The sequence below is a fragment of the Pagrus pagrus genome, assembly GCF_965226575.1.
Source record: "Pagrus pagrus genome assembly, chromosome: 13".
NCBI lineage: Eukaryota > Metazoa > Chordata > Actinopteri > Spariformes > Sparidae > Pagrus > Pagrus pagrus.
In genome coordinates this window covers 21,376,798-21,391,392 of record NC_140197.1, presented here as the reverse complement: position 1 = coordinate 21,391,392, position 14,595 = coordinate 21,376,798, and the positions used below count along the sequence as shown (strand labels likewise).

At 41.8% G+C, this 14,595-nt stretch overlaps 1 protein-coding gene across 1 annotated transcript in view; it reads left to right on the top strand.

Moving 5' to 3' along the window:
• The window catches only part of shank1 (SH3 and multiple ankyrin repeat domains 1), an 84,554-nt gene that overhangs the window by 7,191 nt on the left and 62,768 nt on the right, over positions 1-14,595 (top strand). The window lies entirely within an intron of this gene.

Below are 14,595 nucleotides of genomic sequence, written 5' to 3'. Positions count from 1 at the left end.
GGGTGTTTTAAAGTTTATAGGAGATGATGAATCGGCGATGTTCGGGGCCAGGGAAGGGTTTGGGCGCCTTGCTGCATTAATAATGGAAGCACAGCTGGCAGTATTTATAGCAACAATGGAAGAGGGCCATGGCAGCGTGAATGGGAAGTGATATATGAGATACAGTACATCCTGCCAGCTCTCGCCTGGACATCAGACTGTGTGAGTTCCCTCACGGTAGGCAGTGCTGGATGTGAAATTGGCTGACAGAGGGGGGGGGTCTGATGGTGACATGTGCACACACACATTCACTATAACATACTCGACGATACATTTGCACACAATACAACACAAGTCTCTCTGATCTCTGCGATGTTAAGGTGCTGACGATGAGAAAGTCGTTGAGGTTGTCAGTCTAAGCTGGAGAAGGATAACAAGTAGAAGAGAGGGGCAACACGAAGCAGGAAATGGAGGGGGGGAATGCATGGATGGAGGCAAAGGAGATATGGGATATAGGAGTCGTTTGATGTGAAGCCATATTGATTGGCCTACATAGCGTAGATTAAAACAGCGGGCACGTGATGGCTTCCCCCCTCTGCGATTGGACTTTACAACGTCTGATTGAATCTGTGGCTCGCAGTTGTCCCTCAGCTTCTTTTGTTACGTTTCTTATACGTTCAAGCCAGATAACAAGACACAGATGACAGCTGTGCATCAAAGTCCCACTGGATTACTGAAGGCAAAGACAGGGAGGTTTACCTTTCTGTGCACACAAGACAGCAGGGATGTGAGGAAATAAAGGACGCTGATATCAGGCAACAACAACTGTGCAGTGCCATGAGACATAATGTGTCACACACTCAGCTCTTTGACTCATCATGTAAGAGCTCAGACCCTTTACCTGAAGGTCCAGTGTGTAGGATTTAGGGGATATGTTGGCAGAACTGGATTTAATACCCCTTTCACACACTCGCTCACCTATGGCTTTTGTCTTTAATCTGTATAATCCACACATGCTGCTGCATCAGTGGACTTAGTCAGGGTCCCCTAAAAGGGACAGACAACAAGATGTATTTTAGCCACCTACAAGTCCCACCTCAAACAAATATATATCCGTTTAAGTTATAATTAAGCCGTATTTTGAACATTTTTGGTGCTTTACATTGCCGTCCGACAGCCGCGTAATGGCACAACTCTGCTTGTACATAGAAATACAGACGTTATATGGTGGAGGAAATGTAGTGCGAAAGGAAAGGACCGTCCCAGTGCATAATCAGCTGAACATAGTTAAATTATTAAGTAAAAGAACCCATTTTGCAGAAATGGCTTCTTTGATGTTGTATTATACGTTTAAAATATTATATTATAGAATTCCTATAACTGATACATTAATGTGTAATTTTCCCCCGTATGTAGTGAAATATAACGTGGCATAAAAATCTGAAGGTTTTACTTAAATATAGTACTTGAGAAGATATACTGAGCTGGTTGTCTCTCATGAGAAAAGACAATTGTGCAGCTTATTTGACAAATCCTGGGTGATATCACATTGACATTGTTGTTGTTGACTCAGTGTTGATGATAAACTGACATAATATGGAAATATGGAAGTACAGAGCGGTAGTACGTGTGTATTTGGGATGCTGCATCAGTCAGAGGAAATAGATTTTCCTTTCAAAGGCTTTGAAAAGTGGAACCCCCGACCCTCCTGAAAGAAGTGCTGATTCAGCTGCTGCTGAACTGCAGGGAGCTAAAAAAAAACCTCCCTTCATTTGGTCGAATAAGGATTTTTCAAACCATGACAGCTTTGTCCAGCTCGTGGCCGTCTGCTCGCTCTACCGCTTTTTGTGAGCGTGTCGAGCGAGTGTGCATCACAGCTCTCATCACGTCTCCTGGTTCGAGGTGTTTTAATTCCAACCGCTGGCCTTTAAGTTTTGTCAGAGCTGCATGCTCATCACAAGCCGGGCTTTGGTCCAGTCCCAGCGGGTCGACATCAAAACTTGCGCTGCTACGCCGACTCTGCTGATGGTTGGTACTTTCTGACAGGACTTCAAAGGACGTTGTTCTGAAGAGGAAAAAACAGAAATCCAGCAGACTCTCGTGAATGTGAACCAGTGAGACACGTGATGCTGTTAGAAAACAAAAAGGACGACCTGGAGGTTGCCACATGGTCAGGCTCCCATTTGGCGCCCGCGGCCGTGAAACAGCATCCACCTTTAATATTTCACAGCCCCTCGTATGTTCAGGCAGTCTCCTCCCCTACAGCTACTCCCATTCTGGCTTGTTTATTCATGAGCCCCCCATGCGCTGCCAACTAATAGCCCCAACTTGGCCCGCAGTCCGGCCCTAGATAGCAGCAAGTGGGTCCTGTCACTCCGAGCTGAGCCACCGCTCCAGCTCTGCAGCCACACAAGAGACATGAGTCTGTGTGATTTAGGATATTACTCAGCCCTCTGAAACAGGCAGCATATACTGTACAGCTGCTGGCAGAAAACAAGTACAGATTCTGAGCAGTCCCACAGAGATTTATAGACGATGACGAATAAAGCTAATTAATTAGCAGGCTATTTGAATGAGATCTCAGCACTCTGGCTCCCCAGCTGATTGACTGTCTTCCTCTCTTCTGTTGAGAATAAAGAAGCTTAAACAAACGGCGTGGCCGCTTACATGCGCGCAGAGAAACACTGTTTGTGCTTGTACATGAATGCGTTATTATGAAGTGAAGTGATTAGTCAGTTATGCCACTTTTTTTTTTTGTAGTTTTGGCTTCTCATTTGTGAGGATTTGCTTTTTTTTTCTTTCATGGGATTGTTAATTGAATACGTTTGAGCTGAACCAGATGTTTAAAGATGCGACTCTGGCCTCTCTGAAATTTTGAAGTGTTATTTTTCTGACATTAAGTGGGAGAAAAATGATTAATCAAACATAATTGCCCTATTTTCAAGTAACAGTGTGCGTTCTTGCAATAAAAAACAGTATTTGGCTGTCATCCATCACTGCATTGCATCAGCTCTCTACCCTAACCCTTCACAGACTGACTATCAGTGTAATCATGTGATGTGTACACGCTTGAGCTCTCCAGATATTATACAATTATATAAATTGTACTTACTGTACTTCCTATGATACCTCCATGTACATGCATCTCACACAAACATGCAACAGAAGAGTGATTTGACTGACTCATCGCCAGAACAAATGTTGACACTGACGCATGCAGTTGGTAACCTGGCAGCCTTCGCGCCTGTAGCTTCACCACCATCCTCTCCACCTCCCGATATAAAAGTCACGTCATAAACACGTAATGTGAACGTGATATTACATGTATTGCCAATATGGTACAAATGTGAACGCGTCAGTGGTTTGCAAAAATGTTAACTTCCACCATTTCATCCTAGAAGCTGGGCTGGATTTGACCTATATACTCTTACATTTTCTGTCTTAACAGGGTCTATAAGATAGTATCCGATAAAGCAAGTGATCTCTGAGAAATTCAATGTGATTATGCACCACTTTGGGAGTCCTAGAAGGATTCAGGAGCTTCTCATTCTTGACTGAAGCTTGTTGCTCAGTCTCTGTGTGGTTCTGACATTCATCAGCTGTCAAGACTTGACAGGTCCTTGTAAACAACCAAACCTCTGTTTGATCAATAGCAAATGAGCAATCCTCTGGCTCGAGGGACATCAGCAGCCTTGTAATAACATTTGTTTACAGATGATATCACAGTTGACCTTTTGCAGTCCACAAAGGGGAAACAGAATAGAAGCTTCACGGCAGCAGATGAGAAGAGAAATCTTACTAATGCAAATTTTTCTGATTTGACCGGCCAGCCTTCCAGCAACATTTAATTAAACTGATCTTAATAGTCTGGAAAATCAATGTGTTGTGAGGCAAGGTTCGGTCGCCTGAGATAAACACCATGTTGGACCACAGGGAAATAGGCTATGAGGTCATTCTTACCCCTAAGGAAGAGCTCACACGCTGATTTTCTTCCTTGTGTTTTTATGTAGTTTCGTACACCCACTCACATCTTCACTATAATCCACTGTTGTCTATATATAGGGAGCCCTGCGGGCTTTTGTTTTATTGCTTCTCCCCAACATGTCTCTAAATCCGCTTCCTGTACTACAGTAGTTTCTTTTGATGCTCCAAAATCAGAGAGGCAGAATTGGATAGATGTCTTTGGGCTTACTGTCGGCGTGAAAGCTTTTTGATTTCTTGTAAGCATGAATGTCTTGGTGGCTGATAGGAGGCTGGAGTGTTTTGGCCTTGGTTTACATTACAAGGTGGTTTAAAGTAAGTGTATAGCCTTGGAAGATGTCTGAAAGTAGGAGGACAGGTTTTTGAGAGATGACAAAGTTGGCCTGTTGGCCTGTCACATTTTAGCAAAATGGACTGCATGACATGACATTTTTTAGTTTTTACTTATATAAATATTTCAACATCTGAAAGATGGATTGGCTAGATGGATGGAAGACATTTGTGGTTCTCAGATGATGAATCCAAAAAGGAGTCTTGATCAGTGATGTCTTGACATTATCTTTAGTGCCAGCTTCATTTCAAAAGTTCATTTTGGTTTAACACCAAATATCTGAAAAACTAAAGACGTTCCTATCTTACCTTGCGAGGCAGCTTGCTCCGCTGGAAGTGCTCTCCTACTCTTGATCTGATAGACGGTGATAGAGAGACAGTTAATCCACTGACCTGCCAAGTATTTTCAGAGGGTGCTGCCCTTTTCCAAACTGTTTCTAATGACGACTGGCCAGATGGGTGTAACAAACCATCTGGTGTGTCAGGTTAACTCCCATCAGCCTCAGCTGTACTTTGTGTTGCCCAGTGCAACCCAATCGCCAGAACAGATGTCGGCAACGTACGTTTCTGCAAACCACAGATACGTTGAAACTTTTCTTTATCTTTCGACTTGACGTTTCTTTAGGTTCAATTATCAGTGCTGTGTTTGGTCTGTTTAGGTTTACACACAAAAAACACTTGGTTACGGTTGGAAAAAGCTCATGTTTTGTCTTAAAGTTGGTAAACATTATTCCTGCTTAGCATTAGCATGTCAGCGCTATTATTGTGAGCATGTTAACGCGCTGACGTTAGCATTTAAATCTAATCACCACTGTATGAGTACGGTCTCACGGAGCTACTAGCGTGGTTGTTAGTGTACCTGTTGGCACGCTGAGAGTAGATGTGATGGACGAGTGAGCGTTGGGTGCACAGACGGGTGATTCTGGGACACCAAATGGGCTGGTGCTCTTTTTGGAGGTGTCCTGGGCCTCATTCTTTGAAATGTGTGACTCTCAAACTCAAACCAGGTTTCTCCACCGGCGCTCACCCTAGTTTAATAGCACTAGGGATGGTTACATCAGAATGTGCGTAGAAGAGATGGCTTCATTCTCCTTCGCTCGAGCTCCCCTGGGTCCCTGCAGTTTAGATCGACATTTTCTGTGATGTACAGCTCCCGTGTGGACGCCTTAGTGCTGGAGGATGATTACATATGTGCACAATTGACCAGAGGGTCAAAGATTACACACATTATTAGCCTTTATCCATCTGCATTCACAGCTCCGTGAGGATTGTGTGCTGGATCTATATGCCTGTGCTTACACACACAAACACACAGGATGTACATGTGGTGTCCATTAGTGCACATCAGAGTGCTATTTTGTGTGTCGATGTCAAACAAGGAGGGAGGGAAATTGGCCGTTCCAGTTTAGTGGCAGGAAAGTGGGGCGATCTGTTCTTTGGAAGTTTCCCAGTGAAATTTCCTGGGGACCAAGACACTGAAAATATCTATCTATATACAAGCTATGTCCTACATAAAAGAGACGGTGAACCAGAGAAAGAGAGAGAGACAGAGAGGAAGAGAGGGAGTGAGAGAGCACATGAAGATACATGTGTGTTGAGAGAGATAAAAAAAAAAGAGAGAGAGAGCAGGAGGTTAAATGTCAATGTGCTGGTGCGATATCAGTCTTTCGATGGCATCACACAGACCTCTGACAGATTGGAGCTTAGTAAAACCAGGTCAAGACTCCAGCAAGTCACCCAGCAAAGTTACCTCATTTTCCCTGCTACTTCCGTCACATTAAAAACTCCTCAAGTCGAAGTAGAAATGCTGCCTCATAACCCCGTTTTTCTCTCCGCTCAGCGTCTTCTGGCACCAGCAGCTGGTTCAAGGGCGTGATTGTTTCTATGAAACAGGATTTATTTGGATTAAATTTACACCTGGCAACTGTGTCTCGAGTTAACAAACGGGGATCAAATCCATCTTCCCCTTGCCAAAACACAGATTTGTTAAACATGCCACTTCCTCCTGTGAGCTTTGCGTCTTTTAAAACAGATGTTAAATGGCTCATCTCACTTGTTCCCCATCCATGAATATCTTAACATTTCCTTTCTGACAAGTGTGTTACCACCCGAGCCGCCTGCCACGTTTCATCTGTTGATTTTAGCTCCAGTGCACATTGGGTAAATTTACAACTGCAACTCCCATGCACAACAATGCACGATGAATGTTAAACGGGCGATAAAAGTTGTGATGTGTATATTGTTTCTTTGTCTTTTTTTAATGCTTACTCACAGACGGACTAAATGTAAATTAAATGATGTCAGCCTGTCAGTAAACGTCACACTGGTTGGTGGTGCTCATTGGTTCGAGCACAAAATGAATCCATGAGAAATCCATAAATGCGTCTCATAGATTTTAACAAACTGCCAGCAGAGCAACAATGGGTGACCGAAATAGTGTCCCACATCGGTGGGTGATTAAAATTCAGAAATAACATTACTGTACTCACAACACAGATTACACATCTGCATATAAAACACATCATAAGAGGCAAGAATGACAGCCAGCGAGTGCATAACACACTGCTGTGTCTTAAATCTGAGAGTCAACAACAAACACTACTGAAAGTGACACTGCTGAGAGAACAGATAAATATAAAAGCTGTCAGATGTTCGCGAGCCTGCAAATGAATCTACAGGAAATGTTCCAAGGCAGGGCCACGCAATCAAACATCACACTGCTGGTAAAATAAATAGTTTTCCATCTCCAAATGCCCCTTAACGCTCAGCTCTGTATAGCTTAGCACAGATGTTAAGCTCAGGAGATCAATAATTAATAACATAATTAAATGAAATAAGCTTATATTGTTTCTTGCCAAGACTCTCGTATGCAGCCAGTTAGCTTAGCCCAACACAAAGGCTAAGCTAACTGGGGAAGGAAGCAGTTAGCTCCGTCCAGAGGGAACAAAAGAAGCTTAGTGTGGTAACATTTCCCCCAGAAAAGAAACAAAGTCAAGAGTAAGTTAACATGTGTGTTAACTATTTAGCACTTCACAGAGTGTAGTGATGAGTCCTAAAACCTGGAAATCAGTTAGCATTGTTCCACTTCCGGTTCCCTTGTCTCAGTCAATGGGTTTCGTGAATGGGTTTTCACTTCAATGCCTGAAATAAGGTCCGTGGTTACCACAGGCTTAAGATTTTTTTTGTTTTGCCCCAGTTGTATTATGACATAAATCATTAAATGTCTCACAAATGAATTGTAAACCGCTGTCCTGTGACGATATCATGCCAGGTGATGGATCTGAAGAGCTAGTTCGTCACCTCGAGCCCGTGACTGCATGGAAAGGTGATTTGAGAAGAGGAATGATGAGCTAAAAGTAAAGCTAGCCAGGGCAGACAAGCCCAGGGTTAGCTCTGACAAGCTTCACATCTACCTGTAACTTCATCAGTGTTGACTGGGAGATGCAGTCCAGCGTGCTCCTTTCTCCAGCGCTGGCACAGTGACGATACAAAATGTGGAAATAGGACCAGCTATGAGAGACTAGTGTGCTTCTCACTCTGGGCCTCTATCTCGCACGTCAGACAAGCTAACGCAATGCACCAGAGCTCATTCAGTCAATCGTGCGCTGCTTTTCCCCCCTCATTATTAACCAGTTATTTACCAGTTATTAGGTGTCAGGCTGTCAAAAGCAAAATTAACCGAATATGACATCCCTAGTAAAAAATATCATGCACTCTGCTCTTTGCGGTGCACATTTTTAATTTGAAATCGTTCAGACGGGGTTTTCTTACCTTCCTAGCGGAGCTGACATCTCTGATTGCTCCGCGAGGTGCAGGGTAAGCAGGGTTAATATAGTTTTAAGTTTTCCGAGCCGACTGAATGTGTTAATGATGTGACCTGAAACTGAAACAGCTCTCCTAGGAGAATAGCGAGAGATAAAGATTTATGACGGCGAGATATGAAGCGGAGGAGATGATTATCACTTGTTGGCATTAGGCAATATCTAATCTCTCCATCGCCCTCTTCATCTTCGCTCAGATAGACACACATAAGCTCACACACACAGAGCATTCATTACGAAGGTCTTTTATGTGTGAGTCATGACTTTTCTCTCGGGAACTGATTATCACTTTCTCTCATAATTTTCACTCTGTCCTGACCTGTTCCGGCTTAATTGACGGTGAGTGATTCTCTCAAAAGTTAGGAATCAGCCTGTCAGCCCCACGTTCATTTTCTGCGCTCCATCCCTCGGGATCAACCAATATCGTGCTAATATCAAGCTTGAAAAATCTGAATAGATAACTAAGAATGCGTGACAAATAGCTCCGTCACGCCAGCCGCTTTGAGAAGGCCGATGCTCACAGCGTGCTGTGGGCGGATTTTACTCAACAACGTGTCGATCTGTAAAACCTACAGTTAAAAACTAACCTCCACCTGCTTTAAGGAGCTCCTCGTCGTAAAATAAAATTAATTAGGGCTTTCAGTGGAGCGTTTTTAGCATCTTGTAAAAGCCGCTTCAGAGCCTTTTCAAAGTCCACAAAAATGCTGAATGCCTTTCCATTTTTTGGCATGAAAAAGTGGAAACGGGCCAAATCACAATACAGTGAATATCAATACTAGCGCTGGCTCTGGCAACTTCAGCCAAAAAATGTTGGCGGTGGTATCATAGAACGACCCCATCTTCATCTGCTGCTCTGCACCATCCAGCCCTGTGACTTCCCACCTGTGATTTCACAGCCAACTCTCACATTCAACTCCTGTCCTCGTTGTTCTCCATCACTATATCTCTGCTGGTTTTTTCCCCCCGTCCTCATTTTACTTCCTCTAATACTTCCTCTCTCTCCTCAAACCATGTGTGTCAGTTTCTTGTTTCTCTGGCACCTTTTGCAAAGTGCTCCCCTCTCTCTCCAACTAACCCCTCATATTTTTAGTCATGCTTGCAGCGTCATTAATAACTATTTGATTGATTGATATGAAATTTTTACATAGACATTCGGGGTCCCCAGAGGACAAATCCTACTGACTTTGGGCATCTTCTGACATTTCCTTGAGCACCATCATGAGGTTGACATTTATGTTTCAGTGGGAAAAATCCTGAAAATTATTGGGTGGCTTGTCATGAAATTTGGCTTTAAGATATTCAGGTTTCTCAGAGGATTCATCCTAATTACTTTGCTCATCCCCTGATTTATTTCTCCAGCAGAAACACAAGTTTTACATTCATATTTTTAAGCGACGTATTGAAACAACAATTCGAGGGATTGACATGACATTTTGTACTTTCATTCATGGTCCCCAGAAGACAAATCCAACTGACTTTGCAGCTTCTGACCTTTCCTTGAGCACCATCATGAGGTTGACATTTGTAATCCAGAGGTAAAATATCTTGACAATTATTGGGTGGTGATTGTTCCTGCAGCACCAACATGAGCTTCATATTCACATTCCCCAGATGATTCATCCTAATGATTTTGCAGAGCCTCCGACTTTTCCTTTAATGCTTTCAGCAGGTAAAGCTTTCACTTATGAAGCGCAATATTGCAACAGCTATGTGATGGGTTTGCAGCTATTGGATGGATTGCCATGCAATACAGATGTGCAGGTTCCTCTGAGGATACATCCTAATGACTTTGGAAATCCTGATTGTTTCCACAGCACCGGCTTGAGCTTTTTTTTGGAAATATTGTGCTTTGTTTTAGAGGGAAATATCTTGACAACTTTTGGATGGATCACCACGTAAGATATTCAGGTTCCTCCGAGGATACATCCTAATGATATACAGTATCTCACCAACATATCTCAACAACTGGATGGATTGCCTTAAAACTTGGCTCACACATTGATGCCCCCCTCAGGATTACCTGTAATAATTTATTGATCCTTTAACCTTTCCACTAGCACCAGCATCAGGATATATTATTTATTTGTCCAACACTTTGGTTTATGACCTTATATCTTCTAAACAACTGAATAGTAACTGTGATAACTTCTAATTAGTAAGAAATACCATGCTGGCACACTAAGGATATGTTAGCATTGAGCTTTTAGTCTTGTTTGTGATGTGCTTTCTTTCACCTTGATAAATCGCTTGTATTGTTTTTTGCCTTCCTGTCTTCTTCATCTGTGTTGTCTTCTCTCTCTCTCTAATCACACCCCTCTGCTTTCTCCTTCGTCCTCCTCCCTCTCCTTCCTCTCTGGCTTCCCCTATCTTTGATTACTCAGCACTATGCAAAAATATGGATCGCTCACTTCCATTATATTATCATATCTTCTTTAGGTACCTCTCCCTGGTTGGTCAGCTTTCTGACAAGACTGTACGAACCATGCTACTATTCTCCCTCCATTGTCTCGGTGCCCTTGTCTCTTTTATTCATCAATTTCCCTCCAACAATGTGGTTTCCAGCCCTCTTCTCCTCCCCTGTCATCTCCTCTCTCTTTCCCTCTCTGTTCAGCCTCCTCTAGTTTCTCTCTCCCTCACGCTCTCTGTATACGCTCTTCTTTCTTTGCTTTAATAACGTCATTTTTCTACCATTCCTCCAGCAGTTCGCTAAATTATCAGAAACAGCTTTATATAAGAGGTCTCATTAATTTTCATTTAGATTTAAGGGAGGCTTTTTAACCTTTTCTGAAGCTCTAAAAATGCAATTTATTTAGCAGAAGCAGCTTAATAATAGGAGTCCAGTTCACAATCATTTATGTTTCTATTTGCTCAAGTGCTACAATTAAATACTTACATTTTATGCAACTTTATACTTCACATCCTGCATTATTTGCTCCACTATATTTATCATGGTTACTATTTATACTCCAGACGAAGGGATTTTACATGCAAAACATAGGATGAGATCACAGAATAAGATATATTGTAGAAATGTGTTTACAATCCAAGTAAGTGTGATATTTAAAGTGCCACACAGTTTTATACATGATACAATACAAAGTAATAACAATGGTTATTAATCATTTGGCTGGAGTGTCACAAGTCTGTATCCTCAGAGTTTTTGTCTACATCAGTGGGTGATACAATCTGGATGTCGTGTCTGCTAAACTTCTACAGTTTGCTGCACACTCGTCTGCCATTTCCACAGTGAACAGCTGTTTTCCGTCTAATGGGCGTTCCAAAAGTTGGAGGCAGAAACGCTACCAGAAGGTCAGTGTTTGTAACAACCATCCCAACACTGAGTGTGTTTGTTAGTGTGAGAAGAGAGCAGAAATCAAAAAGAGCGAGAGGAATGACGTAGATCCTCCGCATGAGTCATTAAACTTCACTTTCGAGCTTAAAATTGTGTTTTTGTGAGATCAAATGAAGGATTGTGGCAAAATTTCCAATTTTCTGTGAAGCAGTTTAATTTGTATTTTAGGTTTTGCCTCCAAGTGGCACAAAATAGACAAATATCACTCCACTGGCATCAAATAAACGAGACTTGATTCAAGAAATTTCTTGGATAAAGTTGTAATATAGAGAGTTGTAATACTCTCCCTCACTGTCATGCTTTAAGTTTTCAAGAGGAATAACTATCAGCTTATTTGGCCTGTTGACACGAATAATCTTTGTGATATGTGTGGTCCCTTTTCCTTTCATTTTCTTTTGGCACGTCTTCATTTTTTGTTCTCCCTTTCTGCTTCCTGTCGAAATGGACAACCAGTAGTTTTATCTCAGTGTCCCACGAGGAAGGCCCTGACATTATGTCTCACACTTCTGTTGCCTTCACAACATGGTTCTGACGCCCCTCTGTCTCTCAGCTGTCTCATCACACACACACACACACACACACACACACACACACACACACACACACACACACACACACACACACACACACACACACACGCACACAGCCAATTTTCAATTTATAGTCGCCTCATTATTCTGCACTTGATATTCATTTGAAATAAAATGAAAACAAACAGCATCTTAATATTGATCTTTTTTCCAGAAGAATAGATGAATGTTTAAATGAGAAAATGTCATTTATGATTTAGTTTCAGACACTTTTTTGTTTATTGTTTGCATGGTCGTCTGGTGGAATCCAACTCAATCACCAGAATAAATCTTGCTAATGACGCTCTGCCACCCACGGATATGATGCAACTTTACTTTTCTGTAGGCTTTAATTTTTAATCTTATATTGTGACAACGCAGTGCTTATGATCTGGTTAGGTTTAGGCACAAAAAACACTTGGTTACGGTTTGGAAAAGATCAAGTTTTGGCGTAAAATACCTTCTCTGGTCACCACAAACACGGCTGGAGATGACCAGAGTTTTGTTGACAATGATTACAAATGTTGAAATGCAGTCTTGGACTGCGACCGCTGGCTTGGCAGCCTCCTCGCCCGTAACTCCGCCTTCTCTGATATAACTCTATAGAAATGTAAATATGGTGTGTATGGTGCGTACAAATGTGAATGTACCTGTGGTTTGCAGAAACGTTACCTGCCAACATTTTATCCCGTCGACTGTGAGATCTAGAGCGAGTGTTTGGTTTGTCCTTTCTGGGCCACTGTAGAAACATGGTGGACTCCGTGGAAGAAGGCCCACTCCCTCTGATATAAATGGCTCATTCTTAGGTTACAAAAACACATAGATTATTAGTTTCAGGTGATTATACACATACTAAACTAATTATTATATAATATTTCCCCCCATAGGTACTCTTAACCCCCCTAAATCCTACACACTGGACCTTTTAATGTGGTAGAGAAGAACTATAAACTAGCAAGTAAAGCAGAAAAACCCAGAAACTCTACATCTCAGCTACTTTCTGATCAGATGTTTATTTGGTGTTGCTCAAACTCTCTCTGCTGATTGGTCAGTCCTCTGGTGGGAATCTGTGCGTCGTCTCTCCGTCGCCATTTATTATTCTGCTGTTTGGGTCTGTGTGGAGCTGTCCAGAATGTAGTGGTGCTGAAAATCCTGAAACAGCGCGCAAAGCCAACCAGGAGCCACCAGGGACAGATCTTGCTCAGCTTGTACTTGAACGCAGCGCTGCATCACTGATGCTCTTAAGTGGCTTCTCGGGGCTCTCAGGGGTAATAGCAAGAGCAAAAGAGTGTGTAGTTGATCATATGAAGAACTGTTGTCCATTACAAGTGTCTATATATCAGATGTGCAGTGATGAATAGTTTGCTGTGCAGAGCGATATATTAGTTTACTGAGGATTGAGTTTGCTTCAAGGAGCTGAATCAGTAAGAACTGATATTTAGTTTCATCTCTGCCTTAACGAACTAAATGACAAAATCATTTCATGATATGTGTTTCAGTTGCAAAATCGTGTAATTAAATTGTTAAAGGATACCGACTAAGTTTCAGCTCTCAGTCGCTTCAGTGTAAACAGACTTAAAGTCGAAGGTCCTTGTTGATTTAAACCGACAATAACACAGTGCTGGACATGATGACCTATGCACAGTTGCTTTTTCTATTGGTCCATTGGTTTTCTGTTGCTGTAACAGTTTGTCCAGACAGAAGTGCTAGAAGGTTATAGAATTGTTAAAATGAAAAGGTTTATCCTCCAAAATCGTTTATTTTGTCTTACGATTGAGATGCTTTTGACTGAAGATGTCACTGGGAGAGCTTTTGAAATGTCCAAAATCGAAAATAATTCATTTTTGGGTCAAAGAAATCCTCGCCCAATAGATTTTGATATTTCTTGTATAAGAGCTGTTGCCAAAGCTGCAAGTTTAGAGGTCACCGAGATACAGAAGCTGTGGTTACATCACTTTGCTTATGGAAAAACTTTTCTTGCTAAATAAGATGAGTGTTTACATGCCCCAAAGCATTTAATCAAAATATGCGCAAAGTGCAGTCACCTGCTGTTATAAGCATCTAATCTGTGGGAAATATAACAGAAGAAGAAGAAGAAAAAAAAAGTTTTTTTTAAAATTTAATTTTATTTAATCTTATTTTAAGAAAATCGAGCGCAAACAATACAGAGACAAAAACAAACAAAACAAAAGACCAACACGGGATTCCTGTTGTAGTTAAAGCATTGTTATCACAACAAGGAATACATTAAAACTGTACTCACACATACACAAATACAGGCACATATCTACACACGCCTACATGTACCTTGTACATATAGATTTATTGATACTCCCACACATGGTAGTGGCTGACACAGACAAAACGAAATAGATTTATACAAATAAATGTTTACATCCATTCGACCTTATGGACTTCGAAGAATCAATATTGACTCCAGCCTCACCATCAGTCAAAACAACAAAGTTGTGTCAGCCGGTCCAGTTCTGCAACGTCACCTTAGAGAGAAACGAGGTCTATTGTTCTGATTATTAGTGGAATATAAGGTCATTGTGAATGCAGT